The 18,264-nt window shown below is 45.1% G+C and overlaps 1 protein-coding gene across 3 annotated transcripts in view; it reads right to left on the reverse strand.

Annotated features, from left to right (window-relative positions):
* MYO1B (myosin IB) overlaps positions 1-11,942 on the reverse strand; it is a 187,025-nt gene extending 175,083 nt beyond the window's left edge. For all 3 annotated transcript variants that reach the window (XM_049615267.1, XM_049615266.1, XM_049615264.1), the window contains exon 1: positions 11,679-11,942. The gene's annotated coding sequence lies outside the window, so the exon portion shown is untranslated. The remainder of the gene's footprint in view (positions 1-11,678) is intronic.
* Positions 11,943-18,264: the final 6,322 nt, after the last annotated feature.

Below are 18,264 nucleotides of genomic sequence, written 5' to 3' on the forward strand. Positions count from 1 at the left end.
TATCCTCCTTGAAACCTGTATCGGTATTATTTTGAGATACTCATAGAATACCACTGCTTACGCATAAATTCCTGCAGATAAAACAAACTTAGCAGGAAAGACCATTTCTCCACTCACAATTATACAAGAGAGCATGAAAGGAGAGCTGGAAAGCTTGCCGAACTTTTTAAAAAGTAATTAAAAGCAACGGACTTTTGAGGAAATGTGTCAGATTTGGCAAGGTTTTCTTTGTAAAAATGCACCTTGGTAATTGTCCAAAATTCTGTTCTTCCAGTTTGGAAACGTTTAAAAATTCTGACACATAATGAAATGGTAACAATACAGATCATCCTAAGAAAAACAGGGAAAGAGGAGAAATTTAACTTCCTCATCCCCTCAATCTTCCCTTCTTCCAGGCTCCCAATCCCCCATGATTCCTGGAGCTATCAGGAGGCACAGACCCACCTCCCCCTGCCCCCAGAGTTTAGTGATTTAGTTAGAAACTAAGTCAATCAATCAATTAATTACAGGTGTGAGTAAATAAAAGGCAACTCAATTTAGATTTTTGAAGGCAAAAAGTTACATTTAGTTTTATGATTAAAAATAAAGAAAAAAATACTCTTTAAATTGTAGAACGTATGCATCTCCTTTACTGCACGACAACAAGTAAAGGAGAAAGATGGGGGATGAAAAAGAACATATTCGAGGGGGAGGGGAGTATGAGGAGCCCAAAAGAGACTGATTGACAGATGGCTGGAGGCCTGCTCAGGGAGCGCAAGAAGGAACACAAAGGGAAAAACAGAAGAAGAAACAAAGAATGAAGAGTTTCCTTTCACTAGGAACCACATCCCCCACCTTCTAACTTTCGGGGCCATCTCTACTAAAGACTTTTAAATACCGTTGTACTTCTGCCCGGAGAGACATAAACCGGAAGGTACTCCACCACGTGTCAAAGCAATCTGAGCAGGCAGGACCCAGGCGTCCCTCCTCTTCTGCCCCACTTTAAAGAACCACTAGGGTTAAGTGCCAGCCTGGCCTTTTTCCATAAGATGTTATTATATTATCATCTGTACAGAAGTAACATAACCAGATTATGGGAAACGTGTAAAATAAGAGGGGTAAAAGTAAGTCACCACAATTACACCAACACAATCACCATGAACATTTTGGTTTATTTCTTTGCCATCTTTATTCCTAATTATTTTTTAGGAGTAACTTGAGTCCCGTATCAAATCATAAATTATGTGCACTGCTCGGATTCAAACAGGTCTGGGTGCCTGGCAGGGAGGAGGGAGAACCCCAGGAATCCATTTTCAGGAAAGATCAAGGAGTAGTAACTAACCTTTACACAGAGTGATGCCTGTGCCTGACGCTGTTTTAGACACATACACGTGTTAACATGTTGAATCCTTACTACAAGCCCCAAAAGAAGGCTCTATTGTGACCTGCATTTTGCAGATGAGAAAGCAGAGGCATAGACAAATTAAGCTACCTGCCCAACGCCATGCACTATTAAGCAGAAGAGTCAAGTCTCCAAACCAATACTTTCTCTAGAACTAGCCTGTCACCACTGCACCACACTGCCTCCCACTGAGGCATGTAAGAAAGAACCAGACTCAGTCACACTTACCCCGGTGCAAAGCTTCAATGACCAAAGAGCAGTTAGTCTAGGTGGGCTTAAGTGTAACTCACACAGGACCCCTCCACCTACCCCAAAGCCTTCAGTGTATCTTTGGAGAATGGGGGGGTGGGGGGGGGGGGGGGTAAGGGCTTAGCCACTGAAAGAGCCAAAGGTGGCCCTGCTCCAAACCCCTCCCGGGAAGGGAAGAGGGCTTGTCCAGACTCAGAGCAGGACCCAGTCTGAGCAGGATTCTGATGTGCCCAGCAGGTGCCAGTACACGGGGTAATGGCAGCACTCAGATGGGGAACTGGGGGTGGAGGATGGGCAGCAAGCAGCCCAGTTCAAGCCGCACCACGGAGGCACTCTCTTAACTTGAGCGTTTTCTCTTCTTCATAAAAAAAAACGTTTTTAATGTTTATTTATTTTTGAGACAGAAAGAAACAGAGCATGAGCAGGGGAGGGGCAGAGAGAGAGGGAGACACAGAATCCGAAGCAGGCTCCAGGCTCCAAGCTGTCATCCCAGAGCCCGACATGGGGCTCGAACTCATGAGCTGAGAGATCATGACCTGAGCCGAAGTCGGACATTCAACCGACTGAGCCACCCAGGCACCCCTCGAGCATTTTCATTTGAGGAGGAAGGGGCGGAAGAGGAAATTACTGACCAAAAATAAATATTCCCATGTCATCATAATTTACACACTATTGAATACCACTATCATGATGATTTACTAAGAGGCAGTAACTTGATTTCAGTCACTGATTACTAAAATTTCCAGCAATCTACCATTAACAGCAGAGCCCCATCTTGGGGCTTCTGAGCTTGTTTTTGAGGGTCTGGAAAGCTCTTCGGGCTTCTCTTCCTCCAGCACCGACTCATTCTCAAGACCACTGCACCAATGTCCACGTCCTCAGGCCCTCCCTGGAGCCTCAATCTAACATCACCTCTCTTAGCCTTTCTTATTCTCACAGTCCCCTGTCCTTTTCCTTCACAGCACCAATCACAATTCATAAATCATAAATATCTGCGTTCATTTCTGCAACATCTCTCTCCCCTCATATGCCATGAGAGCGGAAATCATGCCTGTGCTACCACCACTGAAGACTAGTACAGGGTCCAGTCCACGGTCCGGCACATAGTAAGCACCCAAACATCTGATGAATGAATAAATGCATACACTGAAGAATTTAAAAAAGTCACCTCCCCTTACTTCGAAAAGTACTGCAGTAATCTTACCAGTGGGAAAGGTGACATTTCCACCGCAGGGTGTATTTTGTGCTCTATTAGGTAAGCCACCCAACCTCAGGCTCCAAGCACAAACCCAAGTTTAAGCGGAAACTTGATCAGTCAAGACCAATCTACAAACAAACACAAAGTCAATGCCACTGTTGTACACCAGCAACACCAATCAGAGATATGAGACACAAATCCATTCACAATGACCACAAAAACCATGAGGCACGTTGGCACAAATCTAACAGAAGATGTAAGCGTTTCAGACACAAAATGGTAAAATTTCATCAGAGGACATAAAAGACATAAATAAATAGAGAGGTATATCAGGTCACAGATGGTAAGCCATGAAGCCCTAAAGATCTCAATTCTCCCTGCATACTATATACATGCAATGTAATAACAATAACACAATTTTTTTTTTTTTAAAAGCCACATGCCTAGCTAATGGGAACAAGCTCCCCAGTATGGAGAAAGAGGCAAGAGTGTAATGTGCGTGTGACACATCAACAGACACAAATAGGGAAAGTGTCATTTTTGTGAATTCCAGTAATTTAACTATTAGGGGTGTGCAACATTCCTTCTAATATTTTGACTGTTTTAAATATTTTCTCTTTGTTTTAAGCGGTGAAACAGTAAATGCTCTAAGTTCAGAAGAGCAAGAGTCTGGGGGAAACTGGTTGAGATGAGAACAAACCCGGTTGTGAAAGACGTGTAACAGGGTGGAGAGGGCCTTCCAGGGTGAAGGAAAGCTCCAGGAGAATAATGAGGTCAAAAAGCTTAAGACACATCTGAGAGTGAACCAAGTGTGGGTGGCTCACATCAAACGAATACACATTCTCCTACAAAGTCAGCTGGTAATGGCTCTAGAAATGGTACTATGAAGTAACTATAGCAGTGTTGTCAAATAATGACCCCTGCCAGAAGGGGTTCAGTGGTCACACAATGGGGACATGTGCATACTGTATCTCTCTCTTCGATAGTCATAGTCCGCAACCACAAATGAAAGGCCATAACAAGTCTTTCTGCAAAGAAACCTATTTAAAATGTTATTGAACCAACACCTACTTCTCCAGGGAACCCTTTTTGAAGTACACATCTACTCACTTTATGGGATTTTTTTTTTCAAGCTAACTTTTTATGGAACAACCCACTTTGGTAATTGCTACATTCTACTAACCCAGCATTTTAGAGGCCTGAGCCAGAGCAGAGGCTTAAGGACTTGGAAATTAAAGGCAATAATCAACCAAATAAAACAACTGAATGGATGGGTCACAGAAAGTGGAGAAGGAGGGAATGCTTCTGGAATCCCAAGTCCAGATGATGATGGGAATCCTATCAGCACAAACAGCCAAGTCAAAAGAGGATCAACTATTAGGTACTGGGTACTGAGCTTGAATTTAGATAGACTTGGGGAGACAGTGAAATATTCCCCTAGAAGGAAAACTGAGCAAGAAGTTAAAAGACTACAGTCAAGGAGCACCTGGGTGGCTCAGTCATTAAGCATCTGACTTCGGCTCACGTCATGACCTCACGGTTCATGAGTTCGACCCCTACCTAGGGCTCTGCACTGACAATGCAGAGCCTGCTTGCGATTCTCCCTCTCTCTCTCTGCCCCTCTCCCACATGCTCACTCTTGGGGCGGGGGGGCAGTGAGAAAAGAAAAGAAGACTACGGTCAAGTTCCCAGATCTGTCCCAGGTCAACTTCATGAACCTAAGCAGGTCTCAGATACAATGAAGGGGTTACAGCAGTGACCTTTAGGCTCTTTCAACTTTAATACTCTACTATTCCAAAAATTGGGCACTTGAGAGTCAAAATACCAAGTTCCTATCAAGTTCCTTTGAAGATGTGAAATGTATAGAAGATAGAACAAAAATAAACAATTCAAGAATCTGAATATATGAATTTAAATATATGAATGAGAAGTTTTTAAGAGATCATGCAATTAGAGATATTTAAAGTTATCCATGAAACCTATGAAGCTATGAAATCTAACTCCAGCCCCCTGCCCCGATGTCACAGAATACTGTTAACTTATATTCTGCTGCTGCACAAAGCAGAAGCCTGAATCTCACCCAATGTGACAATTCATATGTTTTTATGAATACCTCTCAACACCCTGAAGATTTCAGGCAAATGAGAACTTCTTCCTAGATGGCTCACCACATCAGGGGTAGATCAAAACTGTGGTCAGCCTATTACAACTGTTAAGCAGAGTGCCTACAAAACACTAGCCATGCACACTGACCTAAGCCCAGGGTTCATAAAAATTAAGCTTTTCCTGGGGTGCCTGGGTGTCTCAGTTGGTTAAGCATGCAACTTCGGCTCAGTTCATGATCTCACGGTTCATGGGTTCGAGCCTCACATCGGGATCTGTGCTGACAGCTCTGAGTCTGGATGGAGCCTCCTTTGGATTCTCTGTCTCCCTCTCTCTCTGCCCCTCCTCTGCTTGGGTGCCACACACTCACTCTCTCTCTCAAAAATAAATAGACTTTAAAAATTTTTTTTTAAATTAAGCTTTTCCTAAAAGCATTTAGCCTGGGATTCTAAAATGAATAAAATCATGATGATCCTTCTGAAGTACTTTCAAGGGGCAAAAAAAGATCAGCTAAGAACCGCAAGTAGCCCTGTAGGGTCTAATAACAAAGAACTTAAAAGGAAGCAGCATTCAGGGAGAAGAAAGAAGGAAGGTGCGATGGAAAATGCAAGCAGGCTAGCAGGGATTTTTCCATCAAGGCTGAAAAGTTTTTGAAAAAAACAAGAGTTGTTGTTGCTATTTGTTTTGACTGAAGTGTACAAAAACTACTTTCGTGCAACCCGTGAAAATCAGCAGGGAAATGACATGAACACCCCGTTCACAAAACTCAGTAGTTAACAACCTGTTCCATCGTCTTTTCCATGCAATTTTTGAAAACCTCTTTAAGGATGTCGAATTCCTCTCTTTTCTCTTTAACAAGTTTAAAAATACATAAGGTACAATTTTGAATTGTATTTTCATTTTTAACACAGCAAAATGAAGACACCTGGGCACTTCCAAGCTTCCTGGATCCACCCAGGATCAGTGGGAAAGTCCCTGGAAGGCACAGACCTGGTTTCCTCTTGGCCTCTCAAACTATCAGGGAAAGCCAGGCACCTGGTATTTTTAGAAGCTCAGTGTTGTTTATCTGATAAGAAAAGAAAGAATGTCAATTTTCACTTTTCTCCAGACTTCAACTTCTAAAACTGCCTATCTTGGAAGAATATAAATTCTACACCAACCCTCTTTTTCCCCGCCTTGTCTGACGTCTTGGTCCCTCAGCCCCAGCTCCACAGCGGTGCTCACACCATTCCACTCACCCACGTCGGGCCCTGACCTCCAACTGGATGACCAGCAGCACACCGTCTGCCTTCGGACAGACTAGAGACCAGAGACCAGACAAGGCCCCTGCAAAGCCCCAGATGGCCGTCTCATTCCTGCAGATAAAGAAGTGCCAGGAGAGAGTAAGAAAGAGCACAGGCAAGGAACGGGTCTTCACCAGCAGGCTAAATCCTGTTCCCCATGTCGCCCTCATCTGGGGGAGACTGAGGCACGATGGGAGAGCCAAGCATGAGGCCCAGAAAAGAAGGAGAAACTGAGAAGCATTTCAACCAAACGGCCCAGCTCTGGACTGGCCAAGGACACCCACGGGAACCCTGACTCCAGCTGACAAAGGAAGCAAGGAAGGCAGCGGGGAGGGACTGTCAAGGGCAGGCCCTCCCTCCAACTCCTTAAAATATACTCCTTACAAGTGGCCCAACGCAGGACGCCTGGGTGGCTCAGGAGGTTAAGCGTCAGACGACATCTCAGCTCAGGTCACAGTCTCTTGGTTCGTGAGTTTGAGGGCCACATCCGGCTCCACACTGGTGGTGTAGAGCCTGCCTGAGATTCTCTCTCTCTCTCTCTCTCTCTCCCCTCCCCCACTCTCTCACACTCTCTCAAAGTAAATAAATAAACTTAAAAGAAAAAAAAAAGTGGCCCAAAGCTTCAAAGAACACTGCACCAGGAGGCAGCATGTTGTTCTGGAAAGCACAGTTCCTGGGCTTACTCAGTTCCCTCATCCACAAATATCTCCTACTGGAGGAGAGCAAGGAGGATTCAACAAAACCAGCTGTAGAGAGTACCCAGCATGAGGCCTGACACAAAGAAAGCACCCAACACTTCACTGACAAGAGTAATGACCGTCATATAAAATATGAATGCTTCATTCTTTGGGGACCTGGCATTTCTTGTCCATAAGGTAAATACAGCCGAAGTCTGTGAACAGCCTCAACGGGACTGAATCGCCAGCCAGGCTGAACACAGGAGGAGGACAGGACACTGGCAGGTGTGAAGGAAAGAAAGCAGGAGGCACCAAGGTCCTACCATACGCCAGGGCCAACCACGCAGGTCGGCACCTTCCCCCATGGAAGGGCACTTTAGACATCCTCAGGATCCACAAAAGGATCCCCCGCGCTGTCCTTCAGGAAACTGCTTCCTAACATCGCAGCCAATCCAACCTTCAGAGGCAGGTGTTGAGACCCCGGGCCCTTGCGCACCATCAAAGGCTGGAGGAAATGAAACCTCCGACAAAGAAGGAGCGGGCACTGTGCTCGGGGTCCCCCTCACTCTCTTGCTTTTGTTTTCAGCTTTTGTCTTGGCAGCAAGTGTTGGCGTGGCCCTGGTCACCACAGCTGTCACAGTCACTTTCTTCGTGTCACCAACATCCACTCTGGGCACAGTGACCCGCCCTGCTGTGCGTCCTTTGAGGCACAATGGATTTCCTTTATTGCTTTTTAATGCATAGCCTCCCATCACCCGTATGCTTAATAAAATATGAATGGATGAAGAAGGCACTGACAACTGAAGAGAAACCCAGGAAAGGTGACAGGGGCGAGACGCTGCTACGCATCCCTCACCCTGCTCAGCTGCTAAGTTGGAAGGTGCTCCCCAATAGAGCTCAGCAGACCTCGTGTCTGGCTCCCTCCAAATAGCTGGCAAAGAGGAGAAGACAAAAGTTACCGCACCTGCACCATACTCCCTGAAGACCCCAAATGAGGTCCTAGCTTGAAACAATTACACACGTAAGTAGAACTTACAGTCTTCACAGTCTTGTCTTAGAAACAAAACCAATATTGACTTTCCCATTCGCCCAGGAGCATTCTGAGAAAGCCATAAACAAACGATGATGCCAAGTGTTAAAATCCATTCCGCTCCTACACTGGGTGGTCACTGCCAGGTCAAGGACAGGTGCCTCCTGCCCACAACCGCTCTCCATTCCACCCCAAGGACTGGAGACAGCTCCCATTCCCTTCTCACACGGACAACTAAGCTCGTTTGCTTCCCCTGTGGGGAAGGATGAGCACAGAAGTCCCGTGAAATATGTGTTCCCATGAGCACAGAGATGTGATGATCTCAGAGGTATTGTAAAAAAAGAGCCCTCGACACTTCCCTAAGGAAGGATGTCTTCTGTAAAAGGCGCCTGCCAGGACCCAAAGCATGTGCTGGGAAAATGTACGGCCTGCTGCTGCGTATGTTTCCAATTCTGATGCCCCACTTCCTCTTCATAATCACATTCCTTCCCTCCTTATTTCTCTTCTAAAAAGACACTCTGGCACTGGGTCTCCAAAGTGTGCTGTTCTATGAAAAGGCTGTAAGATAAAAGGAGCTAAAATGGATTTCAATAAATATAAAATGCTTAAACACTATGTAAGATCTATTCTATTCCACCACTTTTAAAGGTCTCCAAAAAAGAATAGTTTTTTTAAGTGTTGGCAGCCTAACTTTTTAAAAATAAAGTTTCCTTCACTTAAAGCTTAGTCACACAGGCCATCACACAGCATAAAGCTTTTTAACAACACAGTTTTAAGGGTTGTGATGTCACTAACTGTGCCTTCCAAACCTATCTCACAGAGGTTCCTCAAAGGATCAGTTACGATAATATACGGGAAAGTGATACGAACTTTGCAAAAGGCGAATCAAATGATCAAACTGTTGTTATTCCTATTATTAACAGATGTCATACCATACAGTGTCTACACAAAAGACTAGGGACGTTGGAATCAGAGATCAGGGTTCAAATTCCCCGTCCACCACTTACTAGTTACCTACACAAGTAGGGTGTAAGAGGCCAAGCTACTCAATTCCCTAGGCCTCATTTCAACTGTAAAATGGATATAACACCCACTTCATCAAGCTCTAAGGATTCGTAGTTACGTATGCAAAACCCGTCACACATGGTAAACACTTACTAAAGGATAGTGACAATTACTCTTAGGCTATTTAATTAAAATCCAAATATCCAGCTACTGAAAACAGTAGAAGGGACGGGAAGGAGAGGAGAGTCTCACCAAAAAGAAGGACAAATGTGAAAAACATGGATCTTACACTCTGAAGATCCCTTGTTAGCCAAACCACTCCCACCCCCACTCCTTCCCCACTGACATCCACAGCTCCTCCTTGCTTTGCATAACTGTGCGGCAACCACGGAGAGTCAGTCTTTAACGCCAGGCTTGACAAAGTGATGATTCATCCCATCCCATGAAGGGGGTGCAGCCAGTAGTCAGCCTCAACGCACAACAGGAGCTCCACGGGGAGAGCCCTTGGCCAGAGACAAGCTATGGAAGAGAAACCCCCTACCCGCACCCCGTGTCCCAGCAACAGTTAACACAGTCTCATGCTTTGCTTGTTGTTAATGTATATCCCAAGGAGTACTTGGGAGGAATCCAACTGCGCTACATTTTACAGAGTTATTCACAGCACACATGAAGAGTCCAAAATGGCAACACAACAATAAGGAAGGAGTCTCCCTCTGTTCCCTCTGTTTGCTGCCTGTGGCACAATGTTTTGCCAGGCAATGTGTTAGTTATAACAACAAACAGCTTGATGGTTGGACTACATCCCACTTCAGCTTCACATCATAATGGCTCCTGAGGACAAGTCCCACTGCTTCTCAGCCTGGCCTGAAAATGTGACCACATCCCCCCACGAAAAAGACAAACCCTCAGCAGCAGCTTGCACAGCTCTTTTCCATTACCACTTAGTGGGCAGGAAACATATTTTCCCCCTGGAGTAAGCTCCTAATTCCCATGCTAAGGTTAAGAGGCTTTCAAACTTGGTTGTCCTAAAATGAATGCCCAATGGGGTGGTTTCACAGTGGGTCCTCAGAGCTGTCAAAGACACAGCACTGGGTCATCTGCCGCCCCTGCCTGCAGCCAGACTACTATACCTGAATGTCTCCTAAATTATCACCACTGTAACTCTAACCTTCAGTCCCACTTTGGGATCCTTCCACTACTGTCCCATAGACACAAACCCATGAACGCCTGGAAATGTCAGCCTCCTCCCAAAACAGGTTTGCTTGGAATACCCCATTCAAACAACACTCATCATTCAATGCCCCCTGGCTCCCTCAGCAGGTCAACCTTGTTTCCTCCTGGGTTTCTTGATTCCAATCTAGAAAAGGGTCACTCAACAAATAGGCAACATATTACATTTAATTCTACCTCCCCTTTAAAAAAAAAAAATTCCCATTCACCATAATGGTAAGAGTTCTTTTTCTTATTCCAGGTGGCCCACATGGGGAGAGTGAAAGCACAGAAGCAGTGGCTTTTCAACTCAAAATCCAAACACTGGTGTGCGGGGTGTGTTTTCTGGGAAAGCCTGCAAAAGGGTTTTTCAACTCAAGTGTTACATAATCTGATTCATTTATTTAGCAATGTCTAATTTTATAGTGGTTTCCCCTCAAACATTCCTGGAAAATTGTTATATACTATATTACAATAGAGAAAATTATTTTATGTCAAAATCAATTCTATAAAGTTTGCCTCATACCCATTCAAGCCAATATCCACTGGCTACACACACACAGATCCAGAGGCACACACATACACACAAACACCCTGATCCATAACAAAAAAAGTCTTCCTCCACCGTAACTAAGATTTGATTTCAGCAAACTAACACCGGGAGCGCCTAGAACTCAAGGAAGTGCACAACTTGTTGAGGCAATAAACGCTCGGGCCACAGCCTGAACAAAGCATTACAAAGAAGCTTCAGAAACCCACACGGCCCCTAGACAACATGTTGTGTGTTTGCAATCCATTCTCCAGGGCACTCTCATCAACGCCTCCCCAACCCTCCTCGCGGCCCCCGCTAGCACCCTCCAGGGCTCCCGTACCTAATCTGGTTTTCATTCCGGCCCCGCTCCCTCCCCTTCCCTCTCAACGACCGTGAATCAATCCCATCCCGGGCAGGAAACGAGACCCAGGGCAGCCCCCTCCGCTGCGGCGGAACAAAGGAGCGAGGCGCAGCTGCACGCGCGGGACGCCCCATCGGGTCCTGGACCCCCTTCTCCCGTGCCGCCGCCGCCGGGGCACGCCGCACCTGAACCCCACTCCCCAGGACGCCCCATTGTTCTCCCTCCGTTTTCCTTCCCGGAGGAGGCCACTTCCAAAGAACGAGGGGGCCAGGAAACAGCTGTGGGCCAGGGAAATGGAGGGGTGTGGGTGAGAACGGGGAAGATCTGGATTCCACTTTGCCCACAGTGCTAGGAGAATAGGGCAAAGTAAGAGCAACTTAGTTCACAAGCCTGCTCTCCCACCCTCCCCCGAAACGACTGCGGAGTGACGACCACCGGGCGCGACCTCCAGCACGCGCGAGTTCTCGCCGCAGCGCGGCCACGCCGGGACGAGAGCGCCGCAGCCCCCTCTGACCCGTGCCCCGCGGGCTGCGGCGGGGCCACCGGGACCTCGGGCACAAAGGCGCGGGGCGCCCCCTCTACCGCCCCTGGCGGGCCGCGGCTGGAGCGGGCGGGCAGGGCAAGGGAGAGGGGGAAAGCGCTCGCGCTACCTCGCCGGGCGCCACTCCGCCTCCTGGTCCTCTTCGCGCTCCGGGGCGCGGGCCCACTGCGAGGCTGCGGGGCTCCCGCGGCGGCTGCTCGGCGGAGGCTGCTGGGCGGACGCTGTCCTGCGGCTGCCGACCCTTGGCGCGCCCCGCGCTCCCGCACCGCCTCCACGCGCCGAGGCTGGGCTCCGGTGCGCGCCCGACTGCAGAGAGCTCGGCGGCTGCGGAGAGCAGGGCTGCGGCGGGAGGCGTGCGGCCACTCCCCTCTCCCCGGCAGACGGAGGGGCTGGCCGAGGGGCGGGGGCGGCGACCTCGCCGCCTGGGATTCGCCCCTCCGCGCGCCTGCAGGACCGGGAGCCGCCGCCTCCGAGCCGACTCACCTCCGGCCGCCCGGTGCCGGCTGCACAGCGCCCCCCCGGTGAGCGCGAGCGGCAGCCTCCGCACCCGAGGGCAAGCCTAGATAGGGCCGGGAGGGGAGGGGAGGAGAGGAGAGGGAAAGGGAGGCGTCCCCGCTCAGCGCCCACGGAGAGCACGGCCCTTGTACCTTTTTTTACTCCTGAATTCACTAACATCAAACTAGAAATGTAATAACTGGGGCAGGAGGGATGACGACTAGGAGCCAGCCTGGGGGCACATACCAGCAAACACTGGGAGTGTTCTCAACAGTTCCTTCTGCCCCAGATAAAAAAGTTCGGATACCCAAGAATATCAGAAAGGATTAATTTGACCGAAACGGAAAAAAAGGTGTATTGAGTAGCCAAGTATGCTTTTACTTACAGGATTTGTAATATCTCACATTATGCTAAGTAGACACTGGCCAGTTCTCTGCTACAAAAAAATGAAAGATAGTTTAAAAGGAATTTCAAATACCCGTATATCTGAAAATAGCATATTAACTGCCATTGGGTAATGATCAGAGATGGGGTATTAGTCTACATATTATTTAGGCATGTTGGAGGGGCCAGAGAGTCAGGACCTCCAGCTTCTCACTCCAGCCCGCCTCTTGCCTCTTTGTGGAATGTAGAACAAGCCACTTAACCGAGGTCCTGGTTTCCTCATCCCGGAGGAAGGAAGGGTGCTCCTCCAACCTTACTCACTGGGTGAGGTGAGGATTACTTGGCTAAGGTGTGAAAAGCAATATAGGCACAGTAATTATTACTCATGATTCTAACTACTTTATCCTATAACGAAATAAATTGCCATAAATGGGGCCAGGTTTAAATGGACTGACCTATATCTGGAAACTGTCACTAAAATGAGGTGAACCAAAGAATTCAGACCATATATAGTAACTCTGTTCCCAGAGCCATAAGAACACAGGCACTGGGATTTGTCAAATGTCACCAGTAGATTTTGGAAAGGTGGCAATTGCCCAGACTCTGTCTGCTTGGAGCCATATCATCATTGAGGACCCTATCCGCATCAATTCAGATCTGCATGACAGTGGTCTAAGTTAAGGCGTATTGAATACCGGGGACTGTTCTGTTCTTGTTTAATCTTCACAAAATCCTGAGATAAGTTACTCTCATTGTTCTTTTACTGACCGGGAAAGCCAAAACCAGAGAGGTCTTCCGACTAATAAGTGGCAAGGATGGTTTGAAGACACGTTCTCAGATTCTTGGGCATCCTTCCCATTGAAGAGTCTAATTGCCTTCCTCTTGAATGTGGGCTGTACTTAGTGACTTGATTCTAATGAAAAGAACACAGCAGAAGTGATGCTATGTGATCTGATTTTAGATCATAAAGGGAGCTACAGTTTTCACCTGGACCTTTATTGGAACACTCACCCTGGGAACCCAGCTGCCATGCTAAGAGGAAGCCTGGTGTACATGGAAGGTCATGTGCAGGTGCTCCAGCTGATGGTGCCAGCTGAGAACCCAGCCTGCAGTCAGGTATGTGAGTTACTGAGCCTTTGAGATGACTCCAGCCTCACTCACTGATTGACCACACTGCATGAGAGACTTAGAAAACCTAACTAAATCTAGTCCGTGCTCAGAATCAGGAGAGAGGACAATAAAAAGAGATTGTCTTTGGAGTGGTCGTTACCTAGCAACTGAAACTGAAAATAGTGGCGGAGCTGGGATTTGAACCCAGGCAGTCTGATTCCACAGTCTCTGCCACAATCCTACCGCCTCGGACCTTGATAACCCAGCCTGATGAACACCAGCGTTCACAACAGTGTATGGGCCTGCCATCTGATGACACGTTGAGACTCACTTTTCCATTTTGCGCATTTGATATCAGGTTCCAAACAGACGCTTAGAGCAGTTTGGCAATGAGGAGGCCCCTGACCTCTCTATCCAGTCCAGCTTTTCAAACATTAACAGAAATTCAAGTGGCAGGTTTGCCAACACAAAACGTGAACAAATGGCTTGAAAGAGTAGGGGAACTCTATAACCTTTTCTTCTTTGAAAAAGGCCAAGTTTTCTTCAAAAGTAGGTTTGGGACAAGTATGTGCTGAATAGGACTACTGAGAGAGGGGCTCTTAGGAAGACTTCGGAGCTCCTGCCCCAAGGTAAAGGTTGGGAATTTGGTTACGTTGGGACAATTCTGCCTCTGGAAGGACCTATCATAGTGGGGACACTTGAGGCTCTCTCCCTCTTTTTCAGCAACCTGAGACAAGAAATTATGAGAAACTGTTGAACTCATCCCAATAAACATTGAGAAAATGAACCAAGAAGCTATTAGAAAGCCAAAAGGGTTTCTAGAGCAAAGTTCTACCTGTCTTTTAAAAACACCATTAACCTATAGTTTTCATAAATCTCAAAATCCAACTCCTGAAGACATACCATGAGGTTTTTAAATACTTTCACCTTCCTGGCCATTCTTCTCAAAAGTCAATCAATCAACAACTTTCGAATTTAAGAGAAGCAGACCACAGGTATAATAACTGTCAAGCATGGATAATAAATCCACCAACTACAAAAGCATTTTTTTTTTTTACTTTCCCATCAGTCTATTTAAAGGAAGTAGAATGTATGAAGAAGCAGAAGGACTCACTATGATTTTAGGGTGAGAGACATAAATTGTCAAATTATAGGAGTAAAGTGACTATAAGAGGTGTACTTCACCTCAATGAAAACATGCAGTGATTTAAATTAAAACAAGGGAAATCCTGCCATCCTTGTGGGAAAATGTATATACAAAGCACATTTGTGTGTCCCAGGAAGAGAATTACCACGAAATGCGCAGGATTTCTTGTTCTTCTTTTATCCTAGTTGTTTTTAACTGGAGCTCTCTAAAAAAAAATTATTTTAATTCAATTGTGGGGAAATGAACAACAAAACGACCATATGACCTGCTTCTACCTCATTTTGGTGTAGCAAAAGAAATACTGGGCCGGAAGTCATGATTTTACATGTTCTCACTGGCCCTCTCTGCAGCCAGCTTTAGCATTTTAACCAGAAACTTCATGCTTTCTGTCCTTCGTTATTTTACATCATCCTGAATGTGTTAAGGGATTTCCAGTTCTAAAAAACCTAAGCATCTTTGTTTTTGCCATATTTTCTCTCTTCATCTGCCCACCCAAAGACTTCGTTTTCACCCGCTTTACTTATCCTTTGGGACCAAACTCCGTTCTCCTCTACCCTCACCATCTTCTTGAGACGCATCCTGCATTCTCTTCCAGGGTAACATCTTAATGCCACAGACTCTCGGTACCTATTCTTTTATTCCAGGTTATAACATCTTTCTAGTTCTTCTCTTATGAATGTTTGGCCTCTCCAACTAGAGATGATGGATATCGAGATTAAAGAAATAATTCAGGGGCTCCTGGGTGGCTTAGTCAGTTAAACATCTGACTCGTGATTTCGGCTCAGGTCAGAATCTCTCACAGTCCATGAGTTCGAGGCCCTGCATCGGGGTCTGGGCCAACAGCACAGAGCCTGCTTGGAATTCTCTCTCTCTCTGTCCCTCCCTCAGGCACTCTCTCCCTCTTGTAAAATGAAAATGAATGAATGAACGAATGAATGAATAGAACAATGCAGTCTGAAAGCACCAGGCCCATTACAATAAGCATGATCTCAGAGAGCTTGCTCTGTTTTCAAAAGTGTTCTCAGTGCTCTGAATGTATGTTAATTCATTATTTACCCTCACGACAGCCCAACGAGGTGGGTTATTAATTATAAATTGTTGTTATACACAATAATTACAGCAAATACGATCATTACTTTAATTTTTATTAATCCCATTTTACAGATGATGAAACTGAGGCAGAGGAAAATTAAGTTACTCGCGTGAGGTTACACAATGGTAACATCAGAGCCAGGATTTCAATCTAGCCAGTCTTGCTTCAGGGCACAGTCTCTCACCTCAGGACCCTATACCTCCTCTCACATTTGTGAGCATTTAATCTGTGAGCTCTTTGTTTCTTTTATGTCAAAAAACAAGTACTGTCTTATTTCTTTAGTATTTATCTCTTAGTTTAGAATAGTGCTCTAAATACAGTAAACACTGAATTAGTATTTCTTATGTAGTTTCCTGCGAAAGAAAATCTTTCCTATGTATTTAAAGAGTGCTTTGAAAATAAATGCTTAATACTGAAAGTATTATTTGAAATTCACATTAGGTATTGTAAAAAATATTTCTGTTGGCATTTTCAGCCTCCGGGACAAAAACACTGCTCTTACTTTAAGTATTTAAGAAGCTGTATATAGAAAGCGGCTAGGAGAGTGGATCTTGAAAATTCTCATCAGAAGAAAAAAATACAACAGTAACCGGACTGTCAACTGGTGATCATTTTGCAATATATACAAATATCAAACTATTACATTGTACACCTCAAACTACTTTAATGTTATACCAATTTCAATTATACATCAATAAAAACTAAGATTAATTTAAAAAATTAAAAACTGTAGATAAATGACAACAAGAATGTTAGAGGGTAAAATGACTGATAGAATTTCTCCTGGGCAGGAACATGCACTAAAGCTTTTTTTTTTTTTTAATTTTTTTTTTTATTTTTTTTTTTTAGCATTTATTCATTTTTTGAGAGACAGAGAGAGAGAGCACAAGCAGGGGAAGGGCAGAGAGAGGAGGAGACACAGAATCCGAAGCAGGCTCCAGGCTCTGAGCTGTCAGCACAGAGCCCGATGCAGCGCTTGAACTCATGAAACGCAAGATCATGACCTGAGCCAAAGTCGGACACTTAACCGACTGAGACACCCAGGCGCCCCTAAAGCTTTTTGAAGATGAAAAAAAAAAAAAAGAAGAAGAATTCAAAGGTCTCACAGATAGGGTTCCTTATAGGTATTAGCCTATGTGAAGATTAAAAGCAACTATTCTTTATAAAAATATAACAGTATAATTGAGCACTAAAATCAGGCAGTTGAAACTCTGGGTGTAATTTTTCTCTCCACAAACTGCATTTGTCCGTAGCTCAGAATACTCTGATCCTACAAATAAATTATAGACCCATTGCCAGGAAATTTAAATTGCCTGCATTTTTCCCCTGACATTTTTATAATTTGGCATTCTGTCATTTTAACTACTAAAATAATTGTCTTTTTAAATTCCTCTCAAGCTGTAGCATTATGGCAAAACCTTGCTGTTAAACAATAAATCTGTCTGAAAAACAGCCAGACTTTTGTCCAATCTTTTTGAAAAAGTACTTTCATTTTTCCGATGATAACTGGGGAGCTGTCATCTCATTGCTGAGGAGACTCAAGGAGCACCGTAAGGAAAAGCAAATATTAGGGCAGAGGGAAAGAGTACTAGCTGTCTATCCCAAATGAAGAGCAATTTAGCAAATGTGAAAAAATATTCTGTTTCTGCTGTAGGTCCCCAAAACTAGATGCCCATTTATTTGAGTCCAGTGTAGACACTCCTCACTAGTGTTAGCATATGAAAATGCTTAACAAAAAAAAAAATTAATTTATTAACAACCAAGGTGATATAATCCAGGCAGAAGTACTATTGACTAATCAACTGAAATGTAACTTGGAAATATAAACCAAGGCTTCATAGCACGTTCACTCATTGCTTCTGCAGTGTTCTCAATCTTGACATCTGTGTGAGAGTCTCCATGAAGGCAGAATTTTTGTCTCTTTGGTTCACTGTTGTATGCCCCAGAGCCTGGGAACATACAAGATATTCAATAAATATTGTTGAACTGATAAACAAATTTCGTGTACTCTTATTTTAAGTAAATTGAACTGGTCTATAATCTCAGTAATTATTTCCAGATGGATCTCAGAGCAATTTCAAGGACTTTCACAGCAAGGTAGAACAAAACAAGTCCTATGATGGCTTCACAGTGATGATCTATCTCAATTCTGAATAAAGCTGGAAAAAGTTTAAAGAGAATACCACCAAGGCATAGTCCACCCTATACAGAGGAAGAAGGAGACCACATGGGCCAGGACACTAGAAAGTAACTCAACTTCTAAAACAAGTGTAACTTCTATTGAAAAGATGCATACCCTCCTCTCCCATCAGACATTCCAAAATGCGGATGTTTCTCCCCAAATCCATACGTGTCAATATGATTAAAGGAAGGGAGCACAGGCCTATGTCTTTCATCCCCTTGGGACCTTTTTGCCATGCCTAAGCCTCACCTGCACCAGCCCCCATTTCAGCAAGTGGGTGCTTG

This window comes from Panthera uncia (assembly GCF_023721935.1).
Source record: "Panthera uncia isolate 11264 chromosome C1 unlocalized genomic scaffold, Puncia_PCG_1.0 HiC_scaffold_3, whole genome shotgun sequence".
In the NCBI taxonomy this organism is placed as follows: domain Eukaryota; kingdom Metazoa; phylum Chordata; class Mammalia; order Carnivora; family Felidae; genus Panthera; species Panthera uncia.